Here is a 27,285-nt window from a genome sequence, read left to right as displayed (position 1 = left end):
AGGACCCTGGGACAATTCAGTTGCTACAGCTTTTAGAAGTAGAACTGGTTTTAAAGGTATTTTTAAAAGTGTACTGGAGCTGACTGTGGTTGAAACAGTAGGTATGATATTACTCTGAGACTTGAATTAATTCCCCTCATTCACTTGCATATTTTCCTTTTGGCTTTCAATGTGTTTCCATTTTTGGTTTCCCATTTATAAAAGTGGAAAAACTATGGTATCTTAATAGAAAGCTTGGATATTCTAAGTGGGGTTTTAATACTTAATGACAAAATCTAGAGTTATATATACAACAATAAGGATAGAGAAAAAATACTGCAAAGAATGGTAGAAAAATTTAAACTGGAAAGAATCTTCGGGTGTCACGTGTTTTAATTCCCTGTTCAAAACAAGGCCAATTTCAAAGTTATCTTAGGTTGCTTAGGCCCTTATGTTAGTTGAGAACTGTCTAGCTTATGCATGAATAAAGGCAGGGCTTCTGGGGCAAAGCAGTTGAGATCACATAAACTAAGCCTATTATGACTTACCTGTGCGAAGAGGCAAAATTTATAGTAGTGCAACAAATGGTAATTTCTGAGTGTTTGACTTGCTGGATTTAATAGTATTATTTTAACATACCTTTAACACGATCATAATTGTTTTGCAGTTGTGTTGCTGTGAAAGTATTATAGCAGTACAATAATTCTTTATGAAAAGTAATTATTAGTAATTAATATAATCAAGAGAATTGCATTTACACCCCTTAATTTACACTGTGCTTTCTCAGAAGTTTTCTTTCTGTTTTCACAAACTGACTCTGTAGGGTCATTGTCAAAAAGGTAAAATTGTATATCTCTTGCACTTTTCAGTAGTGTAATTACAGTGGTTACCTGTATTATAATGTGTAGGAGATCTAATGGGAATCTGTGGAGATTCAGACAACTTTATAACATACTGCATACCAAACAGCTCCTGATTATGCGAGTTCGTAGCAATATACATTTCCCATGCTGACCTATTCATTACCAGCTCCTAAACTTCTGTGAATAATTAAAGACCACTTCTTACCTTTTAATACCTTGGAGTGTTACATCAGGGTGCTGCACAGTGTGACAGTAATTCACTGTCCCAGAAGTATAAAATATGTTCTAGCTTGCCAGTTATCCTGAAAGTAAAAGTGAATAAGAGGCTTAATATGTTATTTGCATTCTAAATATCTGGAAAATGTTCTAAACAATGACAGAAGAACTTGAGCTGTATGCAAACTGTACCTTTGACTCCACTCATCTGCAAAGCAGTCTAATGTTTTGGAATATTGAAACATTTTTTGCCAGGTATAAATATGGACACAGCCAGCCAATCAGTCACTGAATACAACATGTAACAATCTCATTAAGGATTATGTTTTAGAATTATTAGAACCATTCTTAAAAGACTATCCCTTAAAGGTTTTTATTTTTCCTTCTGAGAAAATCTACTCCAAATTGTCCCAGTAAAATTGCAGAAAGAACTGAAAACATGAGGTAATCTGCGCATCGAACACTGCTCTTACATCCTAATAATAATAATAATAATAATAATAATAATAATAATAATAATAATAATAATAATAATAATAATTCAGGAGGAAAATGTCATCTTTCCTTCTTCCAGTTTGTGATTTTATGTGAATGGGAAGAGAATGGGAGAACAGGTTATTTGACTGAAGCAAGTAAACAAAACAAAACAGCCAAAACAAAACACAAAGCCATGAAAAGATAAGCAAATGAGAGCTTTGAATTATTAACATCTTCCCCTGGGCAAGAGCTAATCTAGGTTGCAAAGAGATTCTGATTTCCATCATTAATAGTTTTAAAAGCACTAAATATACTATGGGATTTCTGTCCCTGAATACATATGTGCACTTAACAGCTAAATTTTGTTGAAAACTGCAGGATGAAGACACCTCAGTCAGCCCTGTGAAACTAAACAGAAGTTCAGCTTTGTCCTAAGGGACCAGATCTGTTCCACAGTGTCAAATGCATTTGTCCCCAGTACATAATGAATAGCAAAATAAGCCTTCTGTAGAATATGAAAAATTGGTGGAATTTACTGAAGTGACTTGCCTGCTGCTATTGTAGCAGCTGCTTTGCTCTTTGTTGCAAATGTTGGCTTAGTAGTTGCACTCAGACAAAATCAAAGCAATAAACCGACAGAAAACTGAAAAGGAAGATTTGATGAAAGATTTGCCAAAACATTTAAGTATCTAGTAGCCATGGAATTCTGCACTATGTTCATAGACATAAAACAAACTCGAGATTAAAGGTGGTATGACATATATATACATACACACTTAATATAAAGCTAAATCTTTGGAAATGAATACAATAGGAATTAAGCAGTTGAACTTATTGTCTATGTGTAGCTGGCCTAAGAACTCATAATAATGTGTACTTTCCATGAATTTCATAATGCAGAAAAATGATGATCATGGCTTACATATGAAACTTTTACGCATATTACCAGAACTGTGAGATGATGTTATTACAGTGATAAAATGCTTAGGACTTATATGAAGACATATGGACCATACTTTTAAATCTGATATAGGCAATAAGCAGCTTGGGAATGGTTCTATTTAGTAGATGTATAGTGAAGCAGGTACAAATAAATTGAGAGAATAGCTATAATTGCTCGACCCCTCAGCGTTGGGTTGGTCTGTGCTGTTGTTCAGCAGGTCTTGTCTTGTCTTGGATTTAAAGACTGGTATCTGCTCTAGCCTAGTCCCTAAACTCCCAATATATCACTGATCTGGCCAGATCCAGAAAACGGTTCTTCCCATTCACCTCAAACACTGATGTCAGAAATTAATAACTCTCTGGATTATTTTTAAAATTCTCTTTGCTTTAATGGGAGCCTCAGTGACCAGCCTGAACAGGACACTGAACTTCAAACAGCTAACATCAGATAAGATGGACAGCTCTTGGTGTTCTTCCTAATTAATGATCAAACAGTCAGACATCAAATTGTGCCCTCCTTGCAGTCAGGCATTTTGTCTCAAAGAGTGTTAATAAATGAGACTTTGCAGGACGGTGCAAGAGTTCTGAAACAGGCTTATCTGTGTTATCTACCCCATGCAGAGGGCTCTTTCTAACACTGAAAAAAAAAAAAAAAAGGTCTGATATCTGAAAATTAAAAGTACAACCCTGATTACAAAAAAAAAAAAAAAAAAAAAAAAATTCTCATTTGTTTTTTCACTCTTTTTTACAATAAGTTGTCACATCCAGCCCCTACGTATGAGTGAGGGGAGAAGTGGCTCAGGTTTGTGGGTCCCCCCTGGCTGGAAAACAGTACACACAGTACACACAGGTCCACAAACAAAAGGCTTTTATTTTGCAGCTTGGCCCAAGTGGTATATGATTCAGTGGCGGAAGGGTTTACATTATCGTAGGTTCGATCAGTAAACATTAAAACTTTGTAGCTTATGCAGGGCTGTAAATCTTGTGTTACTATGTTACATACAAAAAAGAAAGCAAAAAGGTAAAAGTATGGGAAAGAAGAAAGTAAGGAAGAAAAGAAGACAGAAAGGAAGACAGACAGAAAGACAGAAAGACAGACAGACAGAAAGAAAGAGAAAGAAAGAAAGAAAAAGAAAGAAAGAAAAAGAGAGAGAAAGATTTCACCATCCTTATGGCTCCACTTTATGTGTGTTGGAGTTCATAGTCTTGGGTCCAGTGATGTGCGGCATCCTCCAGTGTTTTGTTCAGTTCATGTAGTGAGAATGGTGGGCAGAGTGGTTCTCTGGATGGTGGGTGGGTGCCACCAGTGCTTGCACAAGGTGGGCCCTTAATAGCCTCTGGGTTGCCTGCTTGCGTAACTTTTGGTCTTTTGTGGAGGTGTCATTGTGAAAGAGAGAAAGGTCTAGGGGGGAGGGGTGACTGCAAAAGATTGACAAGTCTCGGACCATGTTGAAGGGTCCCAGCTTTTCCCTTTGTGCCATGCTGGGCATATCAGAAGGTGGAGCTACGTGCCCCCCAGCACGTCAGTCATGTCAGTGTGGAGGTCTGTCTCTTTTTATTCTAGACTGGGCACTGTAACTTCTGAGAGATTCTTCTGAGACCTGACTTTCCGCAGTGCCCTTTGAAGCTCAGAAATACTTTTTCATTAAAATGTAGAGGGAAGAACTAGGCTGTGGAATGAATGCAGAGGTGAATATTTGCCTGCTCCAGGATAAGGTCACTGGAGCCATAGCCAAGAAGGTCTTCTATAGAAACAGATTTTTCTTTAATATGTGCTTTGAGGAACACTCTGATCCTGTGGATAATGCTGCCTTCTCTGCTCCCAGAACAATTAACTCTAAGCTATAGGAAGTGACTGTATCCAACCTTCCTTCAGACCTGTGCCACTGGTCTGCTTCAGTACTTCCTAAATCTTTACCTCTGTGATGCATCTCTGGAGTTCTTCAGAAACTGGTACCTCCTTTGAAATAACGTAGTAGGCTACATGGGAGAAAATTTAATTGCAAGAGGTGGAAGGTGATAGATGAGGATAACAAACGCAATTTCATAAATCTCAAAAGTCTGCTTTGTGTTAACTCATTTGAATTCTTCTTTTTTTCCTAATTTTTGTTTGTGCATGACTCCACTTCCTATATTTCCTTTATGAAGAATAAAAGATGAATGAGCTCAAGAGTCTGTAGCAAAATCCTACATCATGTGTCTTCCCTCTGGTTCATGGAAACATTTCTAGAACTGTAATGGAAAACCCTTTGAGGTCAGTGGTCATCTGTTACTTTACTTCCATATACCATGAACCATTGCCTTGTGCAGTCCCTACCAACCCAACTGATAACCCATAGTTGTGGCTTTTATTTCCTGTAGTCCATTGTTCTTTTTTTAAAATATTCAGATTATTAAAAAAAAAGTCCAATCTCACTGCTTTGAGCTAAGACAACATGTCAGTTAATTTATAAAATAAACACTGATTGATAAAAGTAATAAATAAGCTGGAGATAATTGGTCTCTGTTTCTATCTTATTTGAACCATAAAATCCAATTTACCATTTGTGATTTCAAATTAAACTGGGGAAATGAGACTGTATGCAATCACAACTGCTCATGTCCTGTGGTCGGCATGCAGCCTGAAACTCTATTTTCTTATCTAAAAAATGACTGGTGTGTCTAAAAAAAGAGCCTTTGACAGCTGTCACTGAAAATTAAAAGTCCTTGACAAGCATGTCTCTGTTTATTCCAGCAGCAGTGACATGGTTCAAAGAGGATTAGGTCCAGTAAATATGACTTTAAAGTATGCCAACTTTGTTAGGATTGCTTCAGATGTCTTGACGGAGGTGCACCATTGACCTTTAGCCATGAGGAGACAATATATTACTTCATGTGTGTTTGATATGGTATATTTCAAGTTTATGAGTGTGGAATAATGTCTGAATGCCTCTATGTGAAACTCCTCTGTGAACTGTACTGAATGTTGTTCACTGTAATAATCTAAACCAATGGGCTTGAAAATCATAAGGTAATGCAGTTTTAGTGACTTCGCACTTTTAAAAAAGTTTTATAACACGATCTTACGTTAAAAATAGTCTCTCAAGGGTCCTCTGCTTTAATTATAGCTTTTTTTTTCTTCCCTCCCCCCCCAAGAAGAACATAACAAATAGTATCCAATTAAGTAGTACAAAATCTACAACTTGGATATTTTGGGCACTAGGCTGTAGATGTCGCTTTGCAGCCTTCCATAAGCAAAAAAACAAGAGAAGACATTCTACCATTACTCAGAATGGAGGGATAAATTGCAGTGATAACAGTGTGCTGCTTTTTTTAGCTTAAGCATAGTTTTGCATTGACTACACAACTTCTGGTCACCTCAGTGAAAGTCTGAAGTAGTCTCTACCTGTTCACAAGAGCTCATGTGGACATATTCATGAAGATGTGGCTGAAGGCAGGATAAGCCATGCGACAAAACAGGGCAAGTTTCTTGTAGCTCATTGAACAGCAAGGGGACCATTAGATTTTTTTTTAATACAGTGACATCAACATTGGCATACTAGAGTTAAGCCTTTCACTTTAAAACCTGCCCTTTCTGAAAAGGAAAATAAAATATTCTTTGTTTGTGGTTTGTTTGTTTGTTTGTTTTTACCCTCATCATTGTGGTCTTTCCTTCTCTTTGCTGATAGGGAGTATCTGAAAACATCTCACAAGTTTGAGCCATCCAAAATACCATTACAATATCCACTGCTTTTCAAATAAAGATGTATTTCTGAAACTCTTCACGTAAAGAATATATGAAAATCTCAAACTACCTACAATAAATTAAATTAGAACAGTGCTTTTCTCTATGATATTGTATATATTTTAGTTTCAATTACATGTTTTAACTGTCAGCCAGTAACATTGGGCATTGCAACGCTAAACACATGTAGAAGTATCCAGACCATTTCCTGCAAATTCACACTGGTTAACTATAAAGCCACTGTGTAAGGCAAGAGGTACTGTTATCTCTACTTTTAACTTTGTAAAGAATATGGTTAGATTTCAGGAAAATTATATTGAAAGCCTTTTTCAGACTTTCCCTAAGTATTTTAGAAAAAGCAGTTTAGCAAATGCCTCTCACTTTCTTATGATCGGGTTATAAGAAAGTGAGAGGGCATTTGAAATAGAGATGGGACAGAAGTGTATCAGCTATTATGTTTGAGCTCAAATTAAAAAAGAAATTATTCAAGTACAAAGGTGAATTATATGTCTTTCTGAAAACCAGGTTTCTGCTTAGAAGCATTCATCACATGCTTAGGGATCCTTATAATCAAAATTTTGAAGAAAGTGGATTATCACTAAAATATCTGGAAATGTAATATTCCCAGAATATTGTATTATATTTTTTCCACCCTATATTTCTGTGACTTTTTCAGTGAGTGAAGGCAATAATTTCCAATGGAGTTCAGAGCTATTGTAAGAAAGTGTGACTCTGCCAGACCATGATGTTTGCCTTAAAATAAATGGCAATTAGAATACTCTGGCTTTAAAATTTAGTTAACTTCATAAAGTATTAGCAGCCTGAAAAGAAACAGACAGATTTTTCTTTCTCTGTCACAAATGCCTTCCTTGAATTCTCACTTATTCTTTGTTACAAATCTTTACATAAAAATCTTTTTAACCATTTATTTACTGGTGTAACTGAGTTTTGTTCTTTGGTCTTATATTGCTTCTGCAATTGTGTAGCACAATTGTTTCAGATAAACAACTACCATTTTTTTGAAGACTCTACAGATAGGAATTTCATCACTAGAGGCATATTCAGCCAGCTCTAGATGACCAGCTTATGCAGGTGATTCAACTGGCTTGTCTCCCTGAATTCCATCTTACTGGGGTAAAGAGGTGGGGTATACCAGAGCAATTTATTGAACTAAATTTTAGATGCCACATCTGGAAGACTCTGAATCTCTTGTTGACTACAAACTGTAGGAATTTTAAGGCAGGTAGAGTAGCTAAATTAGGTCCTTCAACTTCAATGTTGTGAAAATTTCCTGTATCTTTAAGTACATGTAATTATGTAAGATCCCTTGCCTTTACGTTCCTCTCAATAGGAATGAGAAATCTACTGCAAAGGTCTTAGGGTTGTCACACTATGAGACTGTCACGGGACTGGGAATCAGTGACATAAGGAAAATAATTTGTGAAGAACAATATTTTGTTATTCCTTTCTCCCTTTGACTCAGTTCTTAGAAAACAAAGGTTCTGTTTGTTTGTTTCTTTTATTTAAAATTATATCAGGAAGTCCTGCATGATCTTTAAAAGCATATCCATAAAGCTGATTGCCCTGGTAGAGTCCTACTGTTTCAATCAGGTAAAATGAGTTATAGATAAGGCATAATGATCACTTAGAAGATCTCAATCAAAGAGTCACAGCACCTGGTGTAAAATTTCAGCATTACTGAATGGGTTGACAGAAAAGCTGAGGAGAAATTACCTGCAACAGTTACAGGAACTTAGGACCTCAGAAAGAGTTATGAAACTGAATAAAAAGTTGCTGCCAGTGGCAAATACATTTATCCAGGGATTTGCTACTCTCTCAACATCTGGGGACAAACTGTGAAGTCTTCCAGTTATAAAGCTTTGTACATGCCTGGCTGGCATAAAACCTATCTATAGATGTTTTTTCCCAACTTCTCATAAAGCCTGAAGACAGCACTTTTCTAGATGATAGTACTTATGCCCTACAGGAGGCATCCATCATACCATAATAAGCTGTTCCTGCCTGATTTATTTCTTATTCATGTGGCAATTCATTCAATGTAAACTTCTAAACTTTAGTAAACAAGTTATTATCTTTTAGCCTGTCATGGCAAATTTGTTTCACTGTCCTGGACAATTAGCTGATTTGGACAATATTCAGGCTTGTTGTCTTAAACATCCAAGATACTATTTCTCCTGAATATATTGTCTGTTTCCCTAAGGGCAGCCTTAGAAGTCTATCAGAATTAGCATTTCCTTCTAGCAGCTTTCTTCAGGTTTGCCACAAATTTATGTCGTGTATTTCCTAAATTTCATATACAAGTCATTGATGCAGCAACATCACTGTGAAGCATATATTTGTCTGTGCTGTGGCAAGCACTGCAGGTTCCTACCCACCCCAGACTGTATCCAACAGAGAAGAATTCATATAGCCACAGGATAAATAATACTTCCTACAGGGCAGTCTCTGCAACACAAAACTTCTTCAAAAACATCAGCAAAACAAAAGCTCACAGTAACTGCAGTGACGTGCAACCTGTGCCATAAAAGTGATGTATTCCAGTACTTCCCTGTATTCCCAGGGATTTCCTGAATACTCCAGGGGAAAATGATGTAGGATAATATAACAGTATTTCCTCATCAAAGTTGTTCAATGTCTTTAATAGGTGGTACATAATTTTCCCAAAGCAGACAGAGAAAGAATCTGAATAAGAATTCAAGACTCTTGATTCTCCTTGTTTCATTTTAATTATAAGATTTTTTTTTCTCATTTCTTTCTGTAAGAACTGATGTGACAATCTCATGCCAATACTAGTGAGATTTTTTTTCAGAATATACACAAGTAGCAGAACTAATAAAACTTTATTTCAGGTGGAATTATATAATGAGTTACTTGATTTTCACATCCTAACTACGATATCCACAGCTTTACCAGTACTTTCCTTCTCTGTTACATTGTCAGGCCCTGAACACCTCTGCTCAGTTGCAATACTTATTGTGCAGTGGCATAGAAAATGGCATTACAGGCTCTGAGATAAGTATATGTTGATGAATTAGTTTATACAAATGGATTTACTGGCTTGATAGTACATAAACCAAATATCTAAGCGTCAAGCTCCTTTTGCAAATTTTCCTTCATTGCAGTCATGTTGGGAGTTACAAAAATTGAGGTAAGGTCATGAAGATGTGTCTTCTCAGCTTCACATTTTCCCCAGACTGAAATATGTGCAAGTCCTTCACTTCAAAACTGAGTGATTTTAGGCAAAAGACTGACACTGAACAGCGAGTGCGACTGGACAAGGCACATTCCTTTACAAAGTGTGAAGCACAGTAGCAAATCCTTGATTAGTTTGTCCTGTAGCTATTCTCATGCATTTTGTTTCCATTATGAATTCAAAGAATTGGTCATTATGAGCTACATTGCACTTCGAGTCAGACAAATAATTTGTATTATCCTTTATTTTGCTTTTCACCACTCCTGTACAAGACATTTGCCTTACTGAATTTTAAGAGGCAACTTCCCATCAACTTCCTAGTAAATAAGGAGGAAATCTGAAAGTGTGTAATTATCTCCATTTCTACTCCATAAGAATATGCCTTAATATTAGTTTAGGGGTGGTTGGTTTCAGTTTTAGATTCTTTTTTGGCAAATACCTGTGAATTGCACAGCTCAGTGCTGATCCTGAAATAGTTCAGACCCACTCTTTTACAGTAGTCCCAGATCGTATTGCAGACCCTGTCACTTCCCCCTGAAGTTCTCACTTATCACATCAGTTTTGCTTTTGGCAGGTTTTAGCTGCTGCCAAACAGTCACTGAGAACCACCTTCAAGTGTGGGGCTGAGGTCTAACTGGAAGCATTTGGGAAAGCAATTGATGCAAAGCATTTAATCTTTCTTATGTCAGTGTCAAAACTTATACATCTCATATATTTTGCAGTGCAAGATGGAAACTAAAGCAGAAAAAAATATGCAACAGTCAAGATTTGGAAAATCTGAGGTTCTTGCACACTTTGTATGTATGGGGCTAGAAATACCTGTTAAATTATATACTTGCCTTACAATGCAAAAGAAAACCAACTGGAGATCAAAGAAAAATCTAATCAGACTGCTTGAGGTTAGCAATTGAATGTAAATAGTAAGAAAAAGGGGATAAAGAATGAATGAATGGAGATAATAAACTGGGTGTGACATTTGTTGTAAAAACATCTTGTTTAAAGAAACAATTAGTGCATTCAGTAAATTTAACAATGTGGTGTTAAGAATTGTCAAGGAAAAAGAAGAAAGTAAAAAATGGAAGCACTGACCAGATACAGAAGCTCTTTGAAATGAACACAAATAGATTCCTGTATGCAAAAGCTGATCCGTTCCACAAAGAAATGTCTTGAAGATGTGATACAGACCACAACCTACAAATGATATTTAACTATTTCAAAGATAATTTTTACAAACACATGTGTCCTAAGGGAATTTCACCCTTGGTGCCAAGTTGGTACCTTTAGCCCAAAGAAGGATCAGATTCATGTCCATGTTCCTATTTGAGGAGGAAGATGTTTCAGCATCATACTCCAGTGCCCAGAAGACACAGCATAACTGTACATGGGGATGCAGCTGAATCCCCAAAGCCATGGTCTATATCAGTCATGGTTCAACAGGGCAGCTCTTCTCTATGTTAGGTTGGCCTGTCCTCACAAGTGTGTCTTGGGCATTGTGAGTTATGGCTGTGCAAGTCTTTCCTAGGCAAAACCAGACTTTCTCTTTCCTCTCTCCTTTAGTTGTCCCAAAACCAAGCAAGTATATTATGGCATTGGAGACCTAAGTTAATGTACTCTCTTTCAGCAAGTTTATGACTTCAGACTCTGTTGTACTGGCTAGGGTTACACAAACTGCAGTTCAGAACAAGCTATAGTGGATGTAGATTTTCTGGATTTTAGTATAGCTTTTTATACTGTCCCTCACAGCATCATTCTGGATAAGTAGTGCAACTGTAGGATGAGCAGGTTCATGTTGCAATGGGAGAAGAACTGGCTGAAGGACAGAGCTCAAAGAGGTGCGATGAATGGGGCAACATCTGGATGGTGACTGTTTACCAGCAGTGTTCCTCAGAATTCAATTCTAGGGCCAGTTCTGCTCAATATTTTTATCAATTATAGGGTTGGAGGAGTTGAATGCACCATTAGCAAGTTTGATGATGATAAAAAACCAGGAGGTGCTGTTGACCATTTTATGGGACAAGAGGCCTTGCAGAGGGATCTAGGTAGAGTAAAGCATCGGGCGATTATCAATAGCATGAAATTTAACAAGAACAAATGCTGGATTCGAGGTCCCTTCCAATCCCTAACATTCTGTGATTCTGTACCTGGGATGGAGTAATGTCAGGCACAAGCAAAAGCAGGAAAGGAGTTGTCATAATGGTTGATAGCAGGCTCAATATAAATCAGCAGTGTGTGTCCTGGCAACCAAAAGAGCAAACCAAGTCCTAGGTTGCATCAAACACAGCAGAATCAACTGGTCAAAATAGGTGATTGTGCCACTGTATTCAGCATTGGTGCAGCTTCACCTGAAGTACTGTGTGCAGTTCTGGGCCCCACAATTTGTAAAGGAGTTTAGAGTCCTTGAATGTGTCCAGAGGAGGCAACAAAGCTGGTAAAAGGGCTGGAAGGCATGTTGTGTGAGGAGCACCTGAGGACTTTGGACTTGTCTAGTTTGGATGAAAGGAAGCTGAAGCGTGACCTCGAGGTGGAAGTGAAAAGGGAGGTGCTGATCTCCCCGGCACCAAGTGATAGGACACAGGAAAATGACTCAAAGCTGCATCAGGAAATGTTCAGACTAGACATTAGGAAATATTTCTTTACCAAGAGAGTGGTCAAACACTGGAACAGGCTTCCTAGAGAGATGGCCAATGCTGCATGCCTGTTGATGTTTAAGAGGCATCTGAACAATGCCCTGAAGGTGCTTTAACTTTTGGTCAGCCCTGAATTGGTCAGACAGTTGGACTATATGATTGTTGTAGGTCACTTCTAACTGGGACTATTCTATTCTAGACAGGAGACATGTATCAAGGCACCTTGCAAGGGATACTTGTCCACTCTGAAGAAGTGAATATGAGAACAGCACATATTAAGAAGCACTCTGTGCAAAAATATTTGAAAAGCAATAGCAAAGCATGTCACAAACCTTGCCTTCATCTGATACTGTCCCTATGGATGTGAGATAATCCACTTCTAAAAACATTCAGGTACCAACAGTGATTTTACGTTAATGACTTGGAACTGTAAAAAGATAAGACAGCAAGTAAAAAACAAAAACAAAAACAAAAACAAAAACAAAAACAAAAACAAAAACAAAACAACCCAGCATGAGGATAAACTCTTTAAACAAATTAGAGGCTATGGATGCAATGATCAAGGTCATGATCTGAACAGATAATCTAGCAGCCCAGTAAGTTTAACAAGACAGACACAGAAACACTATGTAAATTGGCATTTCAAAAAATGTTTAAATCCCACTTCTCACATGGCAATTATTCAGTTGATGAACTTGAGGAATAATTAGAATGAAACTAAAAATCTTGCACTTTACTTGGATCTGTACTGAAGTAGGGAGAGCTTTTCAGTCTCCCAGTAACACAGCTTCCAAAACAGCTTTCCTCTCTTTACCCAGTAACTAATCTTCTGCATTTGTTTCCAAATTTCTTCCTGTGTTTTTTAAGACACATTTCTTCAATAAGGTTTTCCCCTCCAAAGCACTGAAGTTCTTCAAAACGTGAATGGTGTAACTTATGTCTCAGGGCTGCAAGCAACATTGAGAGAAATATCTCGTATTAATAATACAATCATGTTCAGCAGGTTAATGGCTCAGACAGAAACACAGCTGAGTGCTTTGGTACAGAAATCCACTGTATTTCATGTTCTCCTGATTGTTAATAATCAGATGCAGCCTCAGTTTGTGAATCTTGTGATTTAGTATTCAAACCTAGAGGAAGAAACATATCTACAAGGAGAAATTCATGAACCTATCTTTCCTCTTAGGTGTAGTATAAAGCATTTTTACTTTTTTTGTAAAGATATAGTCTTTTGAATTAATGTTTAGAATTGCTTTGTCCTCAGTGAAAACCATATCTTTTCTATATCATCTATACATCTGATTATAAGAATCATGATGTAGTAGTGAAAGGAGTGTAATATGCATTTTCTTGCACAAAGATTCCAGCAGTTGTACCTGTCATCTTGCTCTGTGGAGGCAGTTTTTATCCCCCTATTATAAAGTGCATATGTTCCCTCTGAGTATTAAGGATATAATCTAAAGCCCACTGAAATGGAAAAACTCTCACTTGGCTTCAGACAGGTCCTATATCTAGAGACAGAAAAGCAACTACAAATGAAAATGGCTTTATACTCTCATTTTTGTGCAGACTTTAAAAGTCCACAATTCTAGATTCTATCTCCATTTTCAAAAGTAGGTGTGGGTTTCAAGTTAAACTTAAACATGCTGCCTTGTTTTATTTACATGGTAAACACATTTGCTGTTGCTGTTGCTGTTGCTGAGCAAAGGAATATGGAATGGAAAAGACCACAAAAAAAAACCAAAACCAAAACTGTTTACAGAAACTGTTCCTTTGTTAGTACAGCCTGAAAACCTTTACCCATCACTGCAGGTTTATTAATATAAACTGCTTGGCTCTGCCCTCACTGAAGCGTAGACTGTCTGAAATACCTGTACATTCCTGTGAATTAGCTTCACTACCAGAAATGGTTGGCTGTCATACAAGAGGAACAACAGTCAAAGTTGGACTCCTCTCCAAACATTAACAGACAAGGTGAAAAATGCACTAAAAGGTGAAGAATTTTTTCCCTGGAAGGTCTACCACAGATTAAGTGCTCCAGGACAGAGACTGACCAAACTGCTGTGTTTGGGCCTCAACCCATTGTGTTTGTAGCTATTATATTCCCTGGATCTCAGCAGGTTACAGTGACCACCTCTGGCTGATCTGCAGCCTGTTTTGGGTAGAACCTCAGGATGCTACTTCTGAATGGAACTGGGATGCTGATCCCCAGACCACAAAAATGTCATGTCCAGAAATGACCATAGAGTCTGGATAGGAGTTTTACTGAATCTCTAACTCTCTGGATGCTTTGGTTTTCCATTTGAGCTCTGAGAGGCTGAAATGGAAAAGACAGAAAGATTTTGCAAAGTTTTCTGAACAAAGCTCTTATTTCCATAGAGCTATCAGAAAAACTGTACAGATCGGGACAAAAGTAATAAACACCTTGCGTGCAGTTCCCTGCCTTAATTTCCTCACTGCTGTGAAGTCTTCAGTGACTGTGGCCACAATCCAAAAACAAATCTCTAATTTTGCCTTATGGAAGTGGCTACTCCTTGAAATCATGGATGCCATCTCCTTCTCATAGATATAGTTTCTCAGAGCTCAGTTTCTCAGTTTCTGAGAGCTAATCTTATAATAAAATAGAAGCCTAATCTGTAATAGCATCCTTATATTACTGTGCTAGGTATTTTTTTTACCTATTTGTGAGTCATTCTAAGCATTCTTTGTTCAACCTTCGATTGTTTTATTTATGATCTAAGATATATATGTAACACATTTCCTTGTACTTTAATGAGGAAATTTTTCCACTCTCTAGACCTTTTAGAAGGACTCAGTTTTCATATTTTAACACAGACTTCATCCAATTTGTTGTTCCAAAGTACTTCTGAGAAATTAGTATGGCTTAATACCCTCACATTACCCCTGGTCTTTGAGACATCACGTAGTCATTACGGGAAAAGATGGGTTGCTACAATGTCCGTTCAAGCATGTAAAACATGAATCTCCCAAAACTATTGGCATTAGAGGTACATTTTATAAAGCTTTCCACAGGTGAGATAAACCTAGAATATCACTTTTGGAATCTTTTATTAAAATTCATCTTTAGGTTCAGACAAAAGAAGTTGAATGACTTACAATAGTTTGGTATCTGAGTGAAAAAAGATGGAAATGGAAGAAGATTTAAGTGCAGTGTCCTGCAAATAATTATATTTTCTGCTTCCCAACTGGGTGTATAGCTGATGCTTTGTTTCAGTGTTAATGTAGCATTTGGAACAGGTGATGAACAGATGCAGAGTCTAATGAAAGGAAACTTTCACCATACTGATCTACAATATTACACTTTTTTTGGTGTATTATAGTGAAGTTGTGTTTCCTCAGAGGCTCACAGATTCTTTCCAAACTTCCCTAACTTATAGTATTAAGAGTCAGTTCAAATTAGCTTTGGAGGGTCAAAAATAACATATATATTTCCAGAATACAACAGTATTGACTTTGGATGGCTTTCAGACTCAACACATTGATGGCACAGTGCCAGGGACAATCATTCTCCTTTAAAGCAAGTGAACACCAGGAAGCTTGGAAAAATGTCTTCACAGAGTGATACATAAACTGGAGTGCTATCTACAGAGGTTCTAGCTCTTTGTAACTTTCTCAAAAATACAAAACTTACTCTGCCTTTGCAATCCACAAGAGAGTGAGTTAAAACAAACAAACAAACAAACAAAAACCCACACAAAAACAAACAATCAAACTAGCAAAACAACAAAACAAACAAAAAAAATCAACACCACCAGAAAAAAAAAAGAGCTAAAGAAAGACACATTGGCAAAGAGGAAAATCATACCATTTTAGATACAGTAAAATCTGGATTTTGGTGGGTTCCTGCTAACATTTTTGCTCCCTGCTTCTCTTGGCCTGCTTTCTTAGCGTGCTTGAGGGCTGCCCTAGAAATCTGGATTACAGTACCAGCAGAGATGTCTAGTCATGGAGGTACAATCCCATTTTTGTGGGGTGTTTTGTAGTTACCTACCTATATGACCACCAATGCTGATAGTCCTGTAGTGCAGAAACCAATTTTGCTAGAAGATATTTGTGTCTATCCCATCCACCACCACTGTAGCTATCTCAGTTCCTGGACTTGTAACACAGCACAGGCAAACTGCAAGTCAAGGCAATACATTTCACACTGCCCTTAGGAAGGAGCCCTCGAAACGAACAGCTTCTATTTCCCTACAAAATCACAGTTATTCAGGTTTCAACTGAGTGAATCTAGGCTACTCTTCCTGTAGGACAAGCAAGGATGCTTACTGACACCCTGATGAAAAGTATTTCAATCAAATTGTATTTAACAGGCTAACAATAAAAGGTCACAGAAGTCTGTCTTTCATACAAAAGGTTAACAAAAACTCTCCTGGGGGCTGATGGCTTTTCAGTTAGTTATCACAGAGGTGCTTCAACAAGAAGTATTCCTAGATACATCTTCAACTGAACCTGGTAGTTCTTCTTATCTGGTCCTATATCTAGGGATGCATCCTACCTGTATCCAGACGTCATATCAGGACAATACCAGAGCATTCACTCTTCTCCCTTTCTTCATGCTTTGGTTTCCAAACCAAAGAAACCCAGACACAAAAGACATACAGGAGAATTATCATCCTTTAGCAGGGCTTAAAACTAGACAGCATCCCAGGTATCCCTGATACATACCTACTTGTGAGGCACTTCTTCAAGAGAAATGAGATGAAACAGGTCATGCTGTGCCTCATCTGGCTCCCTCACCATAGACTGGGATGCATATAGTTAAGTTCCTGAGATGGAAATCATGTCCTTTGACCATTTCATTAAAGTGCTGAGCCAGCTGCTTTCCTGATCCTTAAAGAGTCTATATCCTCTGCTACAGTGAGCTGAATATCTCCTAGCAAAAAATGTTATATTTGCACTTTGACTGTAAAAGGTCACAGCTGATAACTTTGATAGTCTCTGCTATTCTGTCATTAAATCTCATTGAAGATTGATCTACATTTAAGATAAAGAATGTTTCTAATCAAACTCCTGGTTTTGGGGGTGTTTTTTAGGGTTTTTGTTTCTTTGTTTTCTTGTGTTGCCAAGAATAATTCATTTATCATCAGATCTTTAAAGCAGCATCTCATTTCTAGTCCCCGACAATCTATATAAGTCATCCAGCAACTCACTTGGAGCATGAATCAAGGGGCAATAGGCACTGGAGTGATGCTGTGAGAAAAAATGTATTGGGCATGCTCAGTGGATGTCTTTCATGCAGCTGTGAACAAACAAACCAGGGAAGACACTTGATTAAACAGCACAAGTGTGCTCTGTAAAGCAAATTATGATAAATTGCTAATATTGATTACTTTTAACCAGAAGGAAGAGATTGTCTGGTGTTTAAATTTAGGAATGCAGCCAAAAGATACCTTGACCTCACCTCTGCACTGGGAACCAATACAAAATTAATTGGAGCTGTCATTCAGGTAGAAGTCACAATTATGTGACAGTTGATTTATTAATTTGAGAGCTAGCTACAAACCAGATGTGTTCTCTACTGGTACGTGATTTTTGTGGCATAGTTTGTTAATGCAGAAAAAAAACAGGATGTTGTCAGTCTTTGTTTATTGCTTGTAATACAATATAGCACATTTTCATTTGAATTAAGGCACCTTGGATCAGCAATTGAGAGTTTTAGCTTGATTTTGTGAATACCTTTTCCCTTTTTTTAATTTCGCTTTTATTTCACTAAGTATCTTGTACTGCTGAATTCATAAACACATAACCAACTGGGGCTTGGAGAGTTTCTGCAGTGTGACATTTGCAACAGTCATCTGAAGATACAAATACTGTGTCTGCTCGTATTGTTAAATGCATATTTTATACTCAAAACAAAAATATTTATTGTCTGACATGAATTCTCAGGAGTGTTGAGCTATCCACTTTCTTTTCTGGTTTTGCCTCAAAAACCTGATCTGTCGTGTCTACTGGTTATCTGCTTGTACAGTGTGAACACAGAGACTTCAGTGTAGGTAGCAGAACCTACTCTTACAGATCCTTTCCACATGTGTATATGTGTATATATACACACATAATGTTGCGATGTCGTGTCTAGAGGCAAATGAGAAACATTTTTATTTTATTAACTAGTCACCTTTCCTTTTTTTTTTTATTTTTTCTTGAAGTCATTGCAGTCTTTGACTGGTGTTTCTCTTCTGTATTCATGCAGATACATACATTTTATCTAGATTAATGGAAAGTTTAGATCATCTTTATCTAGATTTATAGAATTACTCATAGATGAAGAAATATCTCATAGAAGCAACCTAACAAAAACAAAGGTAGGAAACCTCTTTCCTGACAGATAGAATCTGATATTTAAAAAAAAAAAGGCGCTTTTTTATTTTTTTCTTGTTTTTCTTGGCATGACGTCTGCAATGTTAACATTATGATATAGATCATGCTCCACAGTGCTTCCATAGGGCATGTTGTTGTGTGCTTAGCACCAGAATAATAGGATTGTGCTGCTGCTGTATATGGAGTACAGCTGTTGAGTATAGGCAATAGCCTATACCAGATCATATAGCCATGACCAGAGGTATGAGAGTGACAATGGAAGCAAGAATCTAGTACACCCTGAAATCAGGGTATCTTGATTTCAGCCCAATGCTTCAGGTCACGCACCTGAAACATTGAATCCTGTGTTTTTAAGAACCTGATGTGACTTCATTTTCAAAACTAGGTTTGGGATCTGCTGGGTCACTGCATCTGCTGCTGTCTTCTCCTCAAATCCATGCCTTCATAGCATCTTAGGTCTTTGTGCATCATCATGTGTTTCTTATGGAAACACAGATAGGCTTTAAACTTATTGTGTACTGAAAACTCAGAGGCCTCCTGAAAAAAATCCAGAACAAAGCCTGAAACCCTATAGCAGGGGTGTCAAACTCATTTTACCTGGGGCCACATCAGCCATGCGGTTGCCTTCAAAGGGCCGAATGTCATTTTAGGACTGTATAAATGTAGGAGTAGTTACATTTAAACAGTCCCAAAATTATATTTGGCCCTTTGAGGGCAACCCTGAGGTCGATGTTGCCCACTATGAAAATGAGTTTGACACCCCTGCCCCATAGAGTACCAAGCATTACTCTAATGTACAGCATACTAATGCCACATCTCCACAGGGGAATGTAGTGGTTCTGCCTTCAGGCCAAAAGAAGTTCTGGCCCTTCCCAAACCATGTTTTTTCCCAATGATCCTAGAAAAAGAAACTAAAAAAAACCTGAAACAAACATTAAAATAAATGTATGGGGAGGGTAGCCTACTCTAAAATTCAGCTTGAATAGAAATAATTAAATGTAAAAGACTAACTGTCAAAAAACATATCAAAGGAATTTTAAATAAATTGTAATTATTTTCCACCTTCTCTTCCTTCTGTTCAACTCACTGTTGTTCTGTAATGTACAACCATCTCTCTATAATGTAACACTTTGTATATTTTAGTACCTAAACACCAAAAGAACCCCAAAAACATAATGTTACATCTGACAATCTACACAATTTTTGCACCTTTTCCTGCCAATGTACCTCCTCTATTACAAAGGTTCATATATGTATACGTACAGTATAATTCAGATTTTCACAGCATATCTCTTGACCTTTTAATATAGGCAGCATCGGGTTTTTTCTTACTCTTTTTTACCCATCTCTTTTCACTGCTCCTCTTTTCTTCGGTCAGTGGTGGCTTGACTAGAAGTAGAGCTTGGCAATTATATTGCTAAAAGTTCTATTAATGCAGTACTCAGCCCTGTTCTACTGATTATTTTAAGGTTCAATCTCCTGAGAATTGTGAGGGTTAGAAATAAGCTTTCTGTTTCATTGGAGAGCTGAGAATTTCAGCTTTTCAGATATTTCAAGTGTTATGCAGCATTTATTTAGAAACCTGGTAGATGATGAAATATTGAACTTTAAAACAGGAGTGACATTTTGATTTATATTAAAAAGGACCGATCCTTCTTTTTCTCATTCTTCACCAGTATATTTCTGTCAACACAAGAAGCATTACTTCTGTATTTACACCAGGAAGATAACACAGAAACTAGGTTCAGTGGTTTTAAATATGTTCTACAGGTTTAAAAAAAAAAATCAATGCCCTTTTTTTTTTATTTCTTTCTTATTGACAATATAGTTAGATGCATGATCTCAAGGTAGCCTGCATTTTACAGGCATAGAAATACAAATTATTGTGCCAATACATTTTTAAAGACTCAATAAAATAATTCTAAAATAGCTTTTCTGTAAAATGTGAGTCTTATACAAAATAAAGGATAGAGTTCTAAAGCTTTTTATTGGAATAAGTTTTGTCTGGCCAACGTAATTCACTTAGATATCTCAAATTTGTTATAATAAAACTTTTATGTCATCACATAACATTGTCTTCCGTATAGAGAACCAGATCTGTGAAAACAATTTAAAATGCAAGCTATTCTTGATGAAGGATTACAGGCACTATATATCTGTAAACAGGTGAAATGTTTTGTTATTGTAGCTATTAATCGTGTGAGGAATTCACTTTTAGATTAAGGCAACAGTTTGTTGTTTAGAAGATTTTTTTCCTAAATTAATATATTCCAAGGTACTTTTGAACCACTTTGAAGACTGAGTACTCAAATTTCCTATTTGCAAATGGAGTGGAAAAACATCAAGTCTGATACTAAAAGGAAGGAAAAAGTACTTGGAGAGGGTTTTCCAACTCAGCTCAGGGTCTCTTGTTGTGGAGTTAATCTGATGTAATTTGTTGGACAAGTGATTTCACCTTCATAGATTTATGTTTGTCATCCTATCTAAGTCTCTTTAGTCTGTACAAGTTTTCATAGAGTTCAAGGGCTCATTGTCTTCTGGGGTCTTTACCACCACAATTAATAAAAAAGTTGTCAACATTGTCACTATGAATGTGAAATAGTGAGCAAGATATATAGCCCATACAGCAGGGTAAAATGTACTGTTGCAGGACCAAACTCATATGTGGTGGATGTCTCACATCTTGGCTCGATTAAATACTTTTTTAAAAGAACAATGATTTCATATTGATTCTCTGTGTGTAAATATGATTATAGAAACATCTGGTAAGAATCAAATGCAAAATAAAAAATTCTGATAACTCTGAGAGGGAGTTATATAAGATGAACTATATACATTGTTAGAAACAGAGATGTGAATCCAAGTTCCCACTTCTGTAATGTTAACATTAATAGACTTCAGCAAACTTACTCTTGTTCTGCCCAAATGGACAACTGCATACAATTCCGGCCTTTCATACTGTGTTTCAGCCTGTCATGAATATCTTTTATGAATCCAGATCATCTGTGATAGCAGCTTATCTGACATCTAAATCTTTGTTGTTGTTATTATCTTCAAGGCTAAATAATACCTTCCACCAGCTCTGTATCTTTTGATACTTTTTCATTTTTGATTTGTTTGGGTTTTTTTGAATCTTCCTGTTGTGCAGAAAATTGTGTAGCTGATGAGATCTGGTATGTCTCGTCGTCTGTGAGCACACAGCAGAACCAGTGAACAATGGCAGACTCCAGAGCAAGTGGCATAATATAGTTTTAGCACATCACTTTGAATTACTTTGTCAAAAATCGATTTGAGAAAGTCAGCTACAGTATGAGTTCCAGATAGTTTTGAAACATTAAATCATTTTCACACTCTGTTGTATACAGTTACAGTTATGATCTATCAGTGGCATTTAACAAACATTAAGAGGCAGTTCATTCCCTGGAACCATTGCAACGAAGGGTCATTTGGGCCAAAATATTGAAAAAAGTCTCATTCATCTAGCATTATAATTGCATGTTTATACTCTTTTCTTATGATCTCTTGAGCACCAAGGGATCTTGGAAGAAAAAAAAAATGTAATCTGTAGAAGCACAATGCTGAACTGAATAATACTGGAGTAAAAGCAATCTAATGAAGGGGAGAGTCCGGTCCATTCAATGGGGTTTATGAACACTTTTAGCAGTGAAAACTCAAGGCTCTCTAAGGAAAGAGATAAACACCAGAAATGGCAGAACTCTTGAGAAAGGTTTGCTTGTTTTAACATGCAGGTTTATGCAATTATGCGTTATATGATGAGGTCTCTGCCTTGAGAAGGTCTAAGCCATCTGACTTTCCTGTGTTTGATCGGTCTTGAAAACTTCTGAACCGTTTCCTCCAGCAGCCGTTACCAGGGACAAGTGTACATGGGCTGACCTTCAGCTGTGCTTTGTTCATCATCTCCTTTCCTATTTTTTGCCTTGCCACTTGCTGAAGTACCAGAGATCATCTGGATGCTCCAGGCAGTTTGCAGCCCAAGAGGAGAGTTTATGTATTTAGCAGATAGTCAGAGTCTAGGGGAAAATACTGGCAGTGTTCTTGCCTAGAATTGACATTTTCCACCTTTTGGGGGAAATGCTGTGGGATAAATGACTTTAATGAAGAGAATGTATCACAGTATCACAGTATGTTTGGTGTTGGAAGGGACCTCAAATGATCATCTAGTCCAATCCACCTGCTGGAGCAGGAACGCCTCGGTGAGGTCGCACAGGAACATGTCCAGGTGGGTTTTGAGTGTCTCCAGAGTAGGAGACTCCACAACCTCCCTGGGCAGCCTGTTCCAGCGCTCTGTCACCCTCACTGAGAATAAGTTTTTTCTCAAATTTAAGTGGAACCTCTTGTGTATCCCATTGTATCCCAATGTATTGCATGTTGTCACATAGCTAGAGAGAGTTCTGTTGTTCAGAAAACAGGGTCTCAGTATAGGTGCTGTGGTACATGAGACCACTGTGGGTCCCACAGTATTGGATCCCATTCTCTTCTGAGACTCTAAGAATGGCTATCTTTAGCTAAGTGGTCAAATAGAGAGGTTATTAGGTTTATTTTAATACTCAGACAAGAATTATTGTGACACATTCTGAGCATGCACCATATACTTTGTGGATTTTATTTGTGCTACTTGAAATATTGCAATATAATTGGAATAAAGTACTGGCACTTAAGGATTGTCAGAGTCCAATACATTCTGACTAGGTTCTTTTTGATATTGTACACGTGGAGAGTTTAATGTTTAACATCAGATTTATTTTTTAAAGATAGCTGACATTATACAGGATTTCTGATTTAACAGAGTGATAGAAAATGCGTCACATAACATAATGAAATGAAAGTTACACTTAGCAAAATACAGCGATTACCGATGACAGTTTGATCATAATACTAACTTGATTCTCATTGCTGGTCTTTATTGTCTGCTCACTGCTATTACATAATGCTGAGCATACCCAATCACTGGGAAGGAACATGTGGGTTGAAACCAGCCCAAGCCTGCTGTTTTCCCCAATGCTCTCCTGCTAATTGTTCAGCCACCATACTCTACTCTGGGCTGAAACACATGTTTGCTCTTCCCATGTTGTTGTGGCTAACTCACAGAGACATTCACACTCTTAATGAATTCAAGAAGAAACACCACCAGTTGATCCATTCAACTGCCAACAGATGTCCACCTAAACACAGGCCAGCCTTTAGTCCCCACCATGCTGACACAAGGTCATCCTCTTTGCAACAGCTGTGGGCAGCCACAGGCCACATCACGCCCAGACCTTCACAGGCATATCTCCCTGGCCCATCTCCACCAAGCCCTCCTCCACCGTAGCAGTTTATTAGTCAGTCACAAGAAGTGGAAAAAATAAATGGATAAAGCTCTTCCTTACCACCTCTCTGTGAGATCATCTCACTTGGTTTGTTCAACCGGGAGAAGAGGAGACTAAGAGCAGTCCTCATCATGGTCTACAGTTTTCTCACAAGAAGAGGAGGAGGGGCAGGCACTGAACTCTTCTCTTTAGTAATCAATGAGAGAACCCGAGGGAATGGCAGGAAGATATGCCAGGAGAGGTTTAGGTTAGACGGTAGGAAAAGGTTCTTCACCCAGAGGATGCTGGACACTGGAACAGGCTCCCCAGGGAAGTGTCAAGGCCCCAAGCCTGACAGTGTTCAAGAAAAGACTGGGCAATGCCCTCAGATACCTGATGTGAACTGTGGGGTTGTCCTGTGAAGGGACAGGAGTTGGACTCGATGATCCTTGTGAGTCCCTGCCAACTCAGGACATTCTATGATTCTATGATTTCACAAAATCTTGAGAACTGTCTTGCAGGCTTGGACTAAATGAACACAAATAACAGTAGCAATAACTACTATACAGCTGATATTTGTCCCGGGATCTCAAAGTGTGTCACAAAGAAGGCAAACATCCCTGTTTCCATGGTCTGCCCTGCATTGGGCTCTTTAGAGGTGACAATACTTTGGCTTGAAAATACGGATCTCCTACTCTAATAATGGACACTCCTATTATTAAAAAAATGACGCTGATTGCTAAAATTTTGACAACTGGTGGATTTGTGTATTTTTTAAAAGATATACATATTTAAGGAGGAGAATCATTGTCCTGGTTTTGTTAAAAACAAGACCAGTTCTCTTCTAGTGAATTTTTTTACTTTCAGCTAAGTTCTTCTAAGTAACTGAACTTTTCTGAATTTAGCTGTATGTTTTCTGGACACTGCGCTCTGAAACTGATAAGGGTGACCAATGGAATGCAGATGAGGCTTATGTTTAGATTTATTACTATTGCAACCAAGAATCCTGATGACAGCCCATAAGTGAGAGGAACATATTTTCAAGGAGGGGCAGAGAGAACAAGTGACTAAAACTGACCAACTAAGTATTCCATCCCACACACATCATACACCCTATAAAAGAGGAAGATCATGAGTGTCTCACCCTCTTCAACCATGGCTGGCATCTGAAGAGAACCCTGCCAGCTGTGCCTGCAAATCCAAGGCCTGGATCCAGACCCTGCATCCCTGAATCTGGTTTCGGTTTGCTGTGAAGTCCCACCCAGGACTTCCAGGTGCCTGCCCTGCAGCTGTTGGAGCCACAACAGCTCCCAGCTCCACCACCACTGGCAAAGCTACTCTACACTGGGATAATTCAAGACTGGTTTTGTATATTTTGTATTATTTTCTCTATTTATTAATAGCATTAGTAAAGCATTTAAAATTTTGTTTCCAACTTGCAAGACTCTCTTCCTTATCCTTCTATCACATTTTTCCTATGTGGAAAGGGTGGGAGGGGTATTAACAGAGAGCACTTGCCACAGTTTACTGTTGCCTTGCAATAAACTTTTACAATCATCAAGATAAAACGTTAAAGTACTAGCCAAATTTTATTTGAAACTTAATTTATTTATGAGTAAGCTTGCATTCAGTTGTAACTTCTTCATAGATGATCAGAGGGCTGGATCACCTCCCCTGGGAAAACAGGCTGGGAGAGTTGGGTTTGTTCCTCCTGGAGAAGACAAGGCCTTATTGCGACCCTTTCGCACCTAAAGGAGTCCTAAAAGAAATCTGGAGAGGGACTTTTTACAAGGGCATGTAGGAAAAGAACAAGAGATAGAGGCTTTGAACTGAAAAAGGGTACATTTAGATTAGATGAAAGGAAGAAATTCTTCACCATGAGGGTGGTGAGGCACTGCAACAAGCTGTCCAGAGAAGCTGTGGATGTTCCATCCCTGGAAGTGTTCAAGACCAGGTTGGACGGGGCTCTGAGCAACCTGGTCTAGTGGAAGGTGTCCTGGCCCATGGCAGGGGGGTTGGAACTAGATGATCTTTAAGGTCCCTTCCAGTCCTAACCATTCCATATTTCTATGATAATATGATGTAACCAAAATAAACACTTGAGGCTTCACAATAATTTTTGTTGTAGGGTTTTAGTAATTTATAAGAATAATTCATAAGTGATTGAAGATGATTGTTGTAACTCTGCTATCAATAAAATAGAATACCTTTTTAGAGAGATCTTTAAATGGCTTATTTTTACTAATTGAAAGATGGAAATTGGTAGCTTATCTATTTACTCTCACAGATGAAGGAGATTGCATGTAAAATTATGAGATCCACTAGAGGTATCTTGGCCTGCCTGTCTTTGAATGTGAGATTTCTAATACTATAGCAAAATAAATTTTAAAAAACCTTAATAAAAAGAAGAAAACCTATGCTCTAAGTCTTCAGCTTTAATACATGTACTACTTTAAAGAGTGTATTCTGGGGACCTGCTGACAGTTTTCATGTCAGATAATCACAGATCAAAATGTATTATGCTGTTAACTTCAGCAGATTTTCTGTTTATTCATGTAGCTTGTAACATAGTCATAATAGAGGGTTAGATTAAATTTCTCACTTCAACTTTCTAATTTCAGATATTATTTATTTTTTCAAATCATGTTTGCTGGAACTTGAATTTCTGCACCCTGGACATTTGCTATGAACTTTTTATCTGCAGAAATCTCAGTTTATCAGGCTCAGGAGAAATCTGATGCGGTTCATGATGTATTTTTTTTTCAGTTATGTCTCGATTGGGCATGGTGCTTTCCAAAATGCTGAGGACATGCAGGGAAATCCCTGCTTTAGCGTGCAATGGGATCTGCCAGTCCTTTGCTCATTGTCTTATGTCCTGCCTTTAGGTTGGCAGCATGGGAAAAGAACTGAATCTGATATGAGTACAGAAGAAGATCTAGAACTGAAGCCAAACACGTGGCCCACACAGATGTGCATGCAATCAGAGTTGGGATATGATGCCTGACTGAAATCCTTAGTTGTGATTTATGGAAGTGCTGATCATTCAAAACTGCTGCTGAAGTCAATAGGATTGCTGCCATAAATCTATAACTCACTAAACAGAGTAGAATATCCTAAAACCAAACAAAATCTAGATAAAGAATACAAATTGGCACTTTTGATCTTGTTATTTTAGTTTTTTGGGGTTTTCTTATGGAAGTATTTTCATTACACTTTGCATTGTATTCTGCAACTGCAGTAGGGAGCACCACCAGCAAAGAAATTGCTGCTTTTGTCCTCTAAGTCACTTTAAATAATGTGAAGTAGGCAAGCTGAATGACACTTTTGGCTTTTTCTCTACTGCTTCTGAAGTACAGCTATTTTTCCAACTGTTCTGAATTATTAGGAATGGGGCTGTAGGAAAAAGGATGTAATTCTCTAGTTACTGAGGAACTCATTTTACTGATTCTTTACACTATACTTTACTACACTGCCAGAGGAGCTACAGGATGTTAAAGTGAAACTCTGAAAACATTATAAATATTTTTCTGATAAGTCTGATATCTGTCAGCAAAGTGTTATCACTACACAGGGAATCAAATTCATTTTAAAA

The 27,285-nt window shown here is 37.6% G+C and overlaps 1 protein-coding gene across 1 annotated transcript in view; it reads left to right on the top strand.

The window, feature by feature from the left end:
- TENM4 (teneurin transmembrane protein 4) overlaps positions 1-27,285 on the top strand; it is a 1,656,871-nt gene that overhangs the window by 259,950 nt on the left and 1,369,636 nt on the right. The gene's annotated exons all lie outside the window — the stretch shown is intronic.

The sequence above is a fragment of the Columba livia genome, chromosome 1 (genome assembly GCF_036013475.1).
Source record: "Columba livia isolate bColLiv1 breed racing homer chromosome 1, bColLiv1.pat.W.v2, whole genome shotgun sequence".
In the NCBI taxonomy this organism is placed as follows: Eukaryota; Metazoa; Chordata; class Aves; order Columbiformes; family Columbidae; genus Columba; species Columba livia.
The sequence above is the reverse complement of the archived record's forward strand: the minus strand, read 5'-3'. Positions and strand labels throughout refer to the sequence as shown.